Source organism: Anopheles merus, unplaced genomic scaffold (genome assembly GCF_017562075.2).
Source record: "Anopheles merus strain MAF unplaced genomic scaffold, AmerM5.1 LNR4000010, whole genome shotgun sequence".
In the NCBI taxonomy this organism is placed as follows: Eukaryota; Metazoa; Arthropoda; class Insecta; order Diptera; family Culicidae; genus Anopheles; species Anopheles merus.
In genome coordinates this window covers 145,647-157,500 of record NW_024427590.1, presented here as the reverse complement: position 1 = coordinate 157,500, position 11,854 = coordinate 145,647, and positions in this window count along the sequence as shown.

Sequence of the window (11,854 nt, the reverse complement as noted above, 5' to 3'; positions counted from 1 at the left end):
AGTGACTTGACTTGGTCTGGAGACCGTTCCTTTACACTAGTGGACAAGAGTTGGCTCCTTCCGTGTCAGACGAGTGACTTGACCATGGTATGGAGCGGGACACGTAACACTAGTGAGCTTGTCGGCGTGCCTCCTTCTTGACTTGATTGTCTTGATGTGAGGACCGTGCGACCCACACCATTACGTATACTGTACACTCATTATGGCTCTACCTTGTCCTGTTCATGAAGTGCTTAATGCAGCCATGGACTAGGTAATGGGTACTGGTGAAGCTTGACTTAGGCTCCTTCCTTGTCAGACGAGTGACTTGACTTGGTCTGGAGACTAAGGCTTTACATTGGTGGACATGCATCGTGCTCCTAGCTTGTCAGACGAGTGACTTGACATGCTGTGGAGAAGGTTGCTTAACACTGATGAGCTTGTCGGCGTGCCTCCTTCTTGACTTGATTGTCTCGATGTGAGGACCGTGCGGACCACACCAGTGAGTCATATAAGTACACTCGTAGTAAGCTTTTGTTCACCTTGTCTGGTCTGTGTTGTGCTCGACCGCCTTCACGGACAATGGACTTGGTGGATACTGGTGAAGCTTGGTGCAGGCTCCTTCCTTGTCAGACGAGCGACTTGACTTGGTCTGGAGACTGTTCCTTTACATTAGTGGACATGTGTCGTGCTTCTTCCTTGTCAGACGAGTGACTTGACATAGGTTGGAGATGGACGCGTAACACTAATGAGCTTGTCGGCGTTCCTCCTTCTTGACTTGATTGTCTTGATGCGAGGAACGTGCAGACCACACCAGTAAGCTTACATGCTCTCGTTACAAGTTGTATATGTTGACCCGTTTGGGCCGGTTGCCTTGCGCATGATGATGTTGACCATGTTTGGTTAACGTGTCGTGTGTCGAGGTGGTCGGTCTTGGTAGTAGGATGTCTTGTGCATGGCGTGTTGACCTCGTCGGTCGATGTGTCGTGTACGAGATGACCTACTTGCCCGTCGGTTGTCCAAGTTGTATGATGTGTTGACTTAGTCGACGTGTCATGTGCTTGGATGATTGGCGTACGGGTCATGTATGGTGTACTTCCTTCGGTTGAAGGGATGTACTAGTACATACTTGTATTAATTGTTTATTTCACGATCTGGTCTTTTGATTGGATCGTGAAAAAACGCTAAGTCCAAGAATCCTGAACTCGAGAGGAAAGCGCTGATGGCAACCTTTTTGACAGGACGTCCCTAGAAAACGGCTTTTTCCTTTTCGGCATTAAGTGGCATGTTTAACGTGGCTAGAACATCAATTATCCTGCAAATGGCACTCAAGCTTGGCAAAAGTCTCGAAACACTCCTATCTTGACGCACCTGCAACCGCAACACGATGCAAAACAAATTGCACGAGCTACTGATACTTGTACCATGCACGGTACACGGTTCCGAAAATTACGCCTGAAAGTATGCAATTTGGTGCTACCCTAGGGAACTTGTATGGGGAAGCCTACCTACGCGTGTCGCACGTTGCAAGTTGCATGGTCGTCGATCAGAGGCATGCAAAAGCACCTATCTAGGGGAATTACTCTACGTTCTAGTAGCTAGTGCGATTTTCCGGTCCAGCACGGCAGTACGCCTGCATGCATACAATCCATGTACCAACCATGTACCTAGGCGTTGGTCAGTAGCTTTTGGCGCCACATGGAGAAGTATTCGAGTTCAGATTTCTGGGACTTAGCGTATTTTTCAAAACTATTAATGGAAATTAAACTATAAATGGGTCTCAAGCTAGGCGTTGGTCAGTAGCTTTTGGCGCAACATGGAGGAAGTATTCGAGTTCAGATTTCTGGGACTTAGCGTATTTTTCAAAACTATTAATGGAAATTAAACTATAAATGGGTCTCAAGCTAGGCGTTGGTCAGTAGCTTTTGGCGCAACATGGAGGAAGTATTCGAGTTCAGATTTCTGGGACTTAGCGTATTTTTCAATCATATTAACCGAATCAAACATAAAAATGATGAAACCTACACGACGTTCCTAGGTTATGGACGAAAACTGACGATTTAGTGCCGGTCAGGATAGCCGTGCACCAAAATTGTGTACCGATCAGGGAAAGTACAACACGGAGGGCGCAGCCCGAGCGTACGCGTTCATGGATGTCCATGTTGGTACAAGTTGCCGGTCAGGATAGCCGTGCACCAAAATTGTGTACCGATCAGGGAAAGTACAACACGGAGGGCGCAGCCCGAGCGTACGCGTTCATGGATGTCCATGTTGGTACAAGTTGCCGGTCAGGATAGCCGTGCACCAAAATTGTGTACCGATCAGGGAAAGTACAACACGGAGGGCGCAGCCCGAGCGTACGCGTTCATGGATGTCCATGTTGGTACAAGTTGCCGGTCAGGATAGCCGTGCACCAAAATTGTGTACCGATCAGGGAAAGTACAACACGGAGGGCGCAGCCCGAGCGTACGCGTTCATGGATGTCCATGTTGGTACAAGTTGCCGGTCAGGATAGCCGTGCACCAAAATTGTGTACCGATCAGGGAAAGTACAACACGGAGGGCGCAGCCCGAGCGTACGCGTTCATGGATGTCCATGTTGGTACAAGTTGCCGGTCAGGATAGCCGTGCACCAAAATTGTGTACCGATCAGGGAAAGTACACTACGTTCCTATGACTTGGGTGAAAAGTGTTGATAAAGTGCCGGATAGGATAGACGGTGGCTTATCGTACACATCACAAACAAAAACCCCTTAGTGAGCAGTAGCAAGTGTCGATGGAACAAAGCGAAGGCAATACAAACTGATCAAGTACAATAAAGAACGCTACGTACTAGGACTTCTGTCCAAGAATGGTGTCCGCGACGGGAGGGCAATGGTCGAGCAAGCAGGTTTCCCTAGTAAACCTTGTATGGTAAACATACCCAAGCGTGTCCGTATGCACGCAACGATAGTCACGAACGGGCACATACCTAGGAAAGTACTCTACGTACTAGGACTTCTGTCCAAGAATGGTGTCCGCGACGGTCGGGGAAGCAGGTTACTTATCATGGCAAACAGTAAATAGCTACTTAAGAGAACGAAAGTTACTATGGATGGAACAAAACGTGTGCCTAGAATTCCTTCCTGGTTTCCCTAGTAAACCTTGTATGGTAAACATACCCAAGCGTGTCCGTATGCACGCAACGATAGTCACGAACGGGCACATACCTAGGGAAAGTACTCTACGTACTAGGACTTCTGTCCAAGAATGGTGTCCGCGACGGGAGGGCAATGGTCGAGCAAGCAGGTTTCCCTAGTAAACCTTGTATGGTAAACATACCCAAGCGTGTCCGTATGCACGCAACGATAGTCACGAACGGGCACATACCTAGGGAAAGTACTCTACGTACTAGGACTTCTGTCCAAGAATGGTGTCCGCGACGGGAGGGCAATGGTCGAGCAAGCAGGTTTCCCTAGTAAACCTTGTATGGTAAACATACCCAAGCGTGTCCGTATGCACGCAACGATAGTCACGAACGGGCACATACCTAGGGAAAGTACTCTACGTACTAGGACTTCTGTCCAAGAATGGTGTCCGCGACGGGAGGGCAATGGTCGAGCAAGCAGGTTTCCCTAGTAAACCTTGTATGGTAAACATACCCAAGCGTGTCCGTATGCACGCAACGATAGTCACGAACGGGCACATACCTAGGGAAAGTACTCTACGTACTAGGACTTCTGTCCAAGAATGGTGTCCGCGACGGGAGGGCAATGGTCGAGCAAGCAGGTTTCCCTAGTAAACCTTGTATGGTAAACATACCCAAGCGTGTCCGTATGCACGCAACGATAGTCACGAACGGGCACATACCTAGGGAAAGTACTCTACGTACTAGGACTTCTGTCCAAGAATGGTGTCCGCGACGGGAGGGCAATGGTCGAGCAAGCAGGTTTCCCTAGTAAACCTTGTATGGTAAACATACCCAAGCGTGTCCGTATGCACGCAACGATAGTCACGAACGGGCACATACCTAGGGAAAGTACTCTACGTACTAGGACTTCTGTCCAAGAATGGTGTCCGCGACGGTCGGGGAAGCAGGTTACTTATCATGGCAAACAAGTTAAATAGCTACCTTAAGAGAACGAAAGTTACTGTGGATGGAACAAAACGTGTGCCTAGAATTCCTTCCTGGTTTCCCTAGTAAACCTTGTATGGTAAACATACCCAAGCGTGTCCGTATGCACGCAACGATAGTCACGAACGGGCACATACCTAGGGAAAGTACTCTACGTACTAGGACTTCTGTCCAAGAATGGTGTCCGCGACGGGAGGGCAATGGTCGAGCAAGCAGGTTTCCCTAGTAAACCTTGTATGGTAAACATACCCAAGCGTGTCCGTATGCACGCAACGATAGTCACGAACGGGCACATACCTAGGGAAAGTACTCTACGTACTAGGACTTCTGTCCAAGAATGGTGTCCGCGACGGTCGGGGAAGCAGGTTACTTATCATGGCAAACAAGTTAAATAGCTACCTTAAGAGAACGAAAGTTACTGTGGATGGACAAAACGTGTGCCTAGAATTCCTTCCTGGTTTCCCTAGTAAACCTTGTATGGTAAACATACCCAAGCGTGTCCGTATGCACGCAACGATAGTCACGAACGGGCACATACCTAGGGAAAGTACTCTACGTACTAGGACTTCTGTCCAAGAATGGTGTCCGCGACGGGAGGGCAATGGTCGAGCAAGCAGGTTTCCCTAGTAAACCTTGTATGGTAAACATACCCAAGCGTGTCCGTATGCACGCAACGATAGTCACGAACGGGCACATACCTAGGGAAAGTACTCTACGTACTAGGACTTCTGTCCAAGAATGGTGTCCGCGACGGGAGGGCAATGGTCGAGCAAGCAGGTTTCCCTAGTAAACCTTGTATGGTAAACATACCCAAGCGTGTCCGTATGCACGCAACGATAGTCACGAACGGGCACATACCTAGGGAAAGTACTCTACGTACTAGGACTTCTGTCCAAGAATGGTGTCCGCGACGGGAGGGCAATGGTCGAGCAAGCAGGTTTCCCTAGTAAACCTTGTATGGTAAACATACCCAAGCGTGTCCGTATGCACGCAACGATAGTCACGAACGGGCACATACCTAGGGAAAGTACTCTACGTACTAGGACTTCTGTCCAAGAATGGTGTCCGCGACGGGAGGGCAATGGTCGAGCAAGCAGGTTTCCCTAGTAAACCTTGTATGGTAAACATACCCAAGCGTGTCCGTATGCACGCAACGATAGTCACGAACGGGCACATACCTAGGGAAAGTACTCTACGTACTAGGACTTCTGTCCAAGAATGGTGTCCGCGACGGAGGGCAATGGTCGAGCAAGCAGGTTTCCCTAGTAAACCTTGTATGGTAAACATACCCAAGCGTGTCCGTATGCACGCAACGATAGTCACGAACGGGCACATACCTAGGGAAAGTACTCTACGTACTAGGACTTCTGTCCAAGAATGGTGTCCGCGACGGGAGGGCAATGGTCGAGCAAGCAGGTTTCCCTAGTAAACCTTGTATGGTAAACATACCCAAGCGTGTCCGTATGCACGCAACGATAGTCACGAACGGGCACATACCTAGGGAAAGTACTCTACGTACTAGGACTTCTGTCCAAGAATGGTGTCCGCGACGGTCGGGGAAGCAGGTTACTTATCATGGCAAACAAGTTAAATAGCTACCTTAAGAGAACGAAAGTTACTGTGGATGGAACAAAACGTGTGCCTAGAATTCCTTCCTGGTTTCCCTAGTAAACCTTGTATGGTAAACATACCCAAGCGTGTCCGTATGCACGCAACGATAGTCACGAACGGGCACATACCTAGGGAAAGTACTCTACGTACTAGGACTTCTGTCCAAGAATGGTGTCCGCGACGGGAGGGCAATGGTCGAGCAAGCAGGTTTCCCTAGTAAACCTTGTATGGTAAACATACCCAAGCGTGTCCGTATGCACGCAACGATAGTCACGAACGGGCACATACCTAGGGAAAGTACTCTACGTACTAGGACTTCTGTCCAAGAATGGTGTCCGCGACGGTCGGGGAAGCAGGTTACTTATCATGGCAAACAAGTTAAATAGCTACCTTAAGAGAACGAAAGTTACTGTGGATGGAACAAAACGTGTGCCTAGAATTCCTTCCTGGTTTCCCTAGTAAACCTTGTATGGTAAACATACCCAAGCGTGTCCGTATGCACGCAACGATAGTCACGAACGGGCACATACCTAGGGAAAGTACTCTACGTACTAGGACTTCTGTCCAAGAATGGTGTCCGCGACGGAGGGCAATGGTCGAGCAAGCAGGTTTCCCTAGTAAACCTTGTATGGTAAACATACCCAAGCGTGTCCGTATGCACGCAACGATAGTCACGAACGGGCACATACCTAGGGAAAGTACTCTACGTACTAGGACTTCTGTCCAAGAATGGTGTCCGCGACGGGAGGGCAATGGTCGAGCAAGCAGGTTTCCCTAGTAAACCTTGTATGGTAAACATACCCAAGCGTGTCCGTATGCACGCAACGATAGTCACGAACGGGCACATACCTAGGGAAAGTACTCTACGTACTAGGACTTCTGTCCAAGAATGGTGTCCGCGACGGGAGGGCAATGGTCGAGCAAGCAGGTTTCCCTAGTAAACCTTGTATGGTAAACATACCCAAGCGTGTCCGTATGCACGCAACGATAGTCACGAACGGGCACATACCTAGGGAAAGTACTCTACGTACTAGGACTTCTGTCCAAGAATGGTGTCCGCGACGGGAGGGCAATGGTCGAGCAAGCAGGTTTCCCTAGTAAACCTTGTATGGTAAACATACCCAAGCGTGTCCGTATGCACGCAACGATAGTCACGAACGGGCACATACCTAGGGAAAGTACTCTACGTACTAGGACTTCTGTCCAAGAATGGTGTCCGCGACGGGAGGGCAATGGTCGAGCAAGCAGGTTTCCCTAGTAAACCTTGTATGGTAAACATACCCAAGCGTGTCCGTATGCACGCAACGATAGTCACGAACGGGCACATACCTAGGGAAAGTACTCTACGTACTAGGACTTCTGTCCAAGAATGGTGTCCGCGACGGGAGGGCAATGGTCGAGCAAGCAGGTTTCCCTAGTAAACCTTGTATGGTAAACATACCCAAGCGTGTCCGTATGCACGCAACGATAGTCACGAACGGGCACATACCTAGGGAAAGTACTCTACGTACTAGGACTTCTGTCCAAGAATGGTGTCCGCGACGGGAGGGCAATGGTCGAGCAAGCAGGTTTCCCTAGTAAACCTTGTATGGTAAACATACCCAAGCGTGTCCGTATGCACGCAACGATAGTCACGAACGGGCACATACCTAGGGAAAGTACTCTACGTACTAGGACTTCTGTCCAAGAATGGTGTCCGCGACGGGAGGGCAATGGTCGAGCAAGCAGGTTTCCCTAGTAAACCTTGTATGGTAAACATACCCAAGCGTGTCCGTATGCACGCAACGATAGTCACGAACGGGCACATACCTAGGGAAAGTACTCTACGTACTAGGACTTCTGTCCAAGAATGGTGTCCGCGACGGGAGGGCAATGGTCGAGCAAGCAGGTTTCCCTAGTAAACCTTGTATGGTAAACATACCCAAGCGTGTCCGTATGCACGCAACGATAGTCACGAACGGGCACATACCTAGGGAAAGTACTCTACGTACTAGGACTTCTGTCCAAGAATGGTGTCCGCGACGGGAGGGCAATGGTCGAGCAAGCAGGTTTCCCTAGTAAACCTTGTATGGTAAACATACCCAAGCGTGTCCGTATGCACGCAACGATAGTCACGAACGGGCACATACCTAGGGAAAGTACTCTACGTACTAGGACTTCTGTCCAAGAATGGTGTCCGCGACGGGAGGGCAATGGTCGAGCAAGCAGGTTTCCCTAGTAAACCTTGTATGGTAAACATACCCAAGCGTGTCCGTATGCACGCAACGATAGTCACGAACGGGCACATACCTAGGGAAAGTACTCTACGTACTAGGACTTCTGTCCAAGAATGGTGTCCGCGACGGGAGGGCAATGGTCGAGCAAGCAGGTTTCCCTAGTAAACCTTGTATGGTAAACATACCCAAGCGTGTCCGTATGCACGCAACGATAGTCACGAACGGGCACATACCTAGGGAAAGTACTCTACGTACTAGGACTTCTGTCCAAGAATGGTGTCCGCGACGGGAGGGCAATGGTCGAGCAAGCAGGTTTCCCTAGTAAACCTTGTATGGTAAACATACCCAAGCGTGTCCGTATGCACGCAACGATAGTCACGAACGGGCACATACCTAGGGAAAGTACTCTACGTACTAGGACTTCTGTCCAAGAATGGTGTCCGCGACGGGAGGGCAATGGTCGAGCAAGCAGGTTTCCCTAGTAAACCTTGTATGGTAAACATACCCAAGCGTGTCCGTATGCACGCAACGATAGTCACGAACGGGCACATACCTAGGGAAAGTACTCTACGTACTAGGACTTCTGTCCAAGAATGGTGTCCGCGACGGTCGGGGAAGCAGGTTGCTTATCATGGCAAACAAGTTAAATAGCTACCTTAAGAGAACGAAAGTTACTGTGGATGGAACAAAACGTGTGCCTAGAATTCCTTCCTGGTTTCCCTAGTAAACCTTGTATGGTAAACATACCCAAGCGTGTCCGTATGCACGCAACGATAGTCACGAACGGGCACATACCTAGGGAAAGTACTCTACGTACTAGGACTTCTGTCCAAGAATGGTGTCCGCGACGGGAGGGCAATGGTCGAGCAAGCAGGTTTCCCTAGTAAACCTTGTATGGTAAACATACCCAAGCGTGTCCGTATGCACGCAACGATAGTCACGAACGGGCACATACCTAGGGAAAGTACTCTACGTACTAGGACTTCTGTCCAAGAATGGTGTCCGCGACGGGAGGGCAATGGTCGAGCAAGCAGGTTTCCCTAGTAAACCTTGTATGGTAAACATACCCAAGCGTGTCCGTATGCACGCAACGATAGTCACGAACGGGCACATACCTAGGGAAAGTACTCTACGTACTAGGACTTCTGTCCAAGAATGGTGTCCGCGACGGTCGGGGAAGCAGGTTACTTATCATGGCAAACAAGTTAAATAGCTACCTTAAGAGAACGAAAGTTACTGTGGATGGAACAAAACGTGTGCCTAGAATTCCTTCCTGGTTTCCCTAGTAAACCTTGTATGGTAAACATACCCAAGCGTGTCCGTATGCACGCAACGATAGTCACGAACGGGCACATACCTAGGGAAAGTACTCTACGTACTAGGACTTCTGTCCAAGAATGGTGTCCGCGACGGGAGGGCAATGGTCGAGCAAGCAGGTTTCCCTAGTAAACCTTGTATGGTAAACATACCCAAGCGTGTCCGTATGCACGCAACGATAGTCACGAACGGGCACATACCTAGGGAAAGTACTCTACGTACTAGGACTTCTGTCCAAGAATGGTGTCCGCGACGGTCGGGGAAGCAGGTTACTTATCATGGCAAACAAGTTAAATAGCTACCTTAAGAGAACGAAAGTTACTGTGGATGGAACAAAACGTGTGCCTAGAATTCCTTCCTGGTTTCCCTAGTAAACCTTGTATGGTAAACATACCCAAGCGTGTCCGTATGCACGCAACGATAGTCACGAACGGGCACATACCTAGGGAAAGTACTCTACGTACTAGGACTTCTGTCCAAGAATGGTGTCCGCGACGGGAGGGCAATGGTCGAGCAAGCAGGTTTCCCTAGTAAACCTTGTATGGTAAACATACCCAAGCGTGTCCGTATGCACGCAACGATAGTCACGAACGGGCACATACCTAGGGAAAGTACTCTACGTACTAGGACTTCTGTCCAAGAATGGTGTCCGCGACGGTCGGGGAAGCAGGTTGCTTATCATGGCAAACAAGTTAATAGCTACCTTAAGAGAACGAAAGTTACTGTGGATGGAACAAAACGTGTGCCTAGAATTCCTTCTGGTTTCCCTAGTAAACCTTGTATGGTAAACATACCCAAGCGTGTCCGTATGCACGCAACGATAGTCACGAACGGGCACATACCTAGGGAAAGTACTCTACGTACTAGGACTTCTGTCCAAGAATGGTGTCCGCGACGGGAGGGCAATGGTCGAGCAAGCAGGTTTCCCTAGTAAACCTTGTATGGTAAACATACCCAAGCGTGTCCGTATGCACGCAACGATAGTCACGAACGGGCACATACCTAGGGAAAGTACTCTACGTACTAGGACTTCTGTCCAAGAATGGTGTCCGCGACGGTCGGGGAAGCAGGTTGCTTATCATGGCAAACAAGTTAAATAGCTACCTTAAGAGAACGAAAGTTACTGTGGATGGAACAAAACGTGTGCCTAGAATTCCTTCCTGGTTTCCCTAGTAAACCTTGTATGGTAAACATACCCAAGCGTGTCCGTATGCACGCAACGATAGTCACGAACGGGCACATACCTAGGGAAAGTACTCTACGTACTAGGACTTCTGTCCAAGAATGGTGTCCGCGACGGGAGGGCAATGGTCGAGCAAGCAGGTTTCCCTAGTAAACCTTGTATGGTAAACATACCCAAGCGTGTCCGTATGCACGCAACGATAGTCACGAACGGGCACATACCTAGGAAAGTACTCTACGTACTAGGACTTCTGTCCAAGAATGGTGTCCGCGACGGGAGGGCAATGGTCGAGCAAGCAGGTTTCCCTAGTAAACCTTGTATGGTAAACATACCCAAGCGTGTCCGTATGCACGCAACGATAGTCACGAACGGGCACATACCTAGGGAAAGTACTCTACGTACTAGGACTTCTGTCCAAGAATGGTGTCCGCGACGGTCGGGGAAGCAGGTTACTTATCATGGCAAACAGTTAAATAGCTACCTTAAGAGAACGAAAGTTACTGTGGATGGAACAAAACGTGTGCCTAGAATTCCTTCCTGGTTTCCCTAGTAAACCTTGTATGGTAAACATACCCAAGCGTGTCCGTATGCACGCAACGATAGTCACGAACGGGCACATACCTAGGAAAGTACTCTACGTACTAGGACTTCTGTCCAAGAATGGTGTCCGCGACGGGAGGGCAATGGTCGAGCAAGCAGGTTTCCCTAGTAAACCTTGTATGGTAAACATACCCAAGCGTGTCCGTATGCACGCAACGATAGTCACGAACGGGCACATACCTAGGGAAAGTACTCTACGTACTAGGACTTCTGTCCAAGAATGGTGTCCGCGACGGGAGGGCAATGGTCGAGCAAGCAGGTTTCCCTAGTAAACCTTGTATGGTAAACATACCCAAGCGTGTCCGTATGCACGCAACGATAGTCACGAACGGGCACATACCTAGGGAAAGTACTCTACGTACTAGGACTTCTGTCCAGAATGGTGTCCGCGACGGGAGGGCAATGGTCGAGCAAGCAGGTTTCCCTAGTAAACCTTGTATGGTAAACATACCCAAGCGTGTCCGTATGCACGCAACGATAGTCACGAACGGGCACATACCTAGGGAAAGTACTCTACGTACTAGGACTTCTGTCCAAGAATGGTGTCCGCGACGGGAGGGCAATGGTCGAGCAAGCAGGTTTCCCTAGTAAACCTTGTATGGTAAACATACCCAAGCGTGTCCGTATGCACGCAACGATAGTCACGAACGGGCACATACCTAGGGAAAGTACTCTACGTACTAGGACTTCTGTCCAAGAATGGTGTCCGCGACGGGAGGGCAATGGTCGAGCAAGCAGGTTTCCCTAGTAAACCTTGTATGGTAAACATACCCAAGCGTGTCCGTATGCACGCAACGATAGTCACGAACGGGCACATACCTAGGGAAAGTACTCT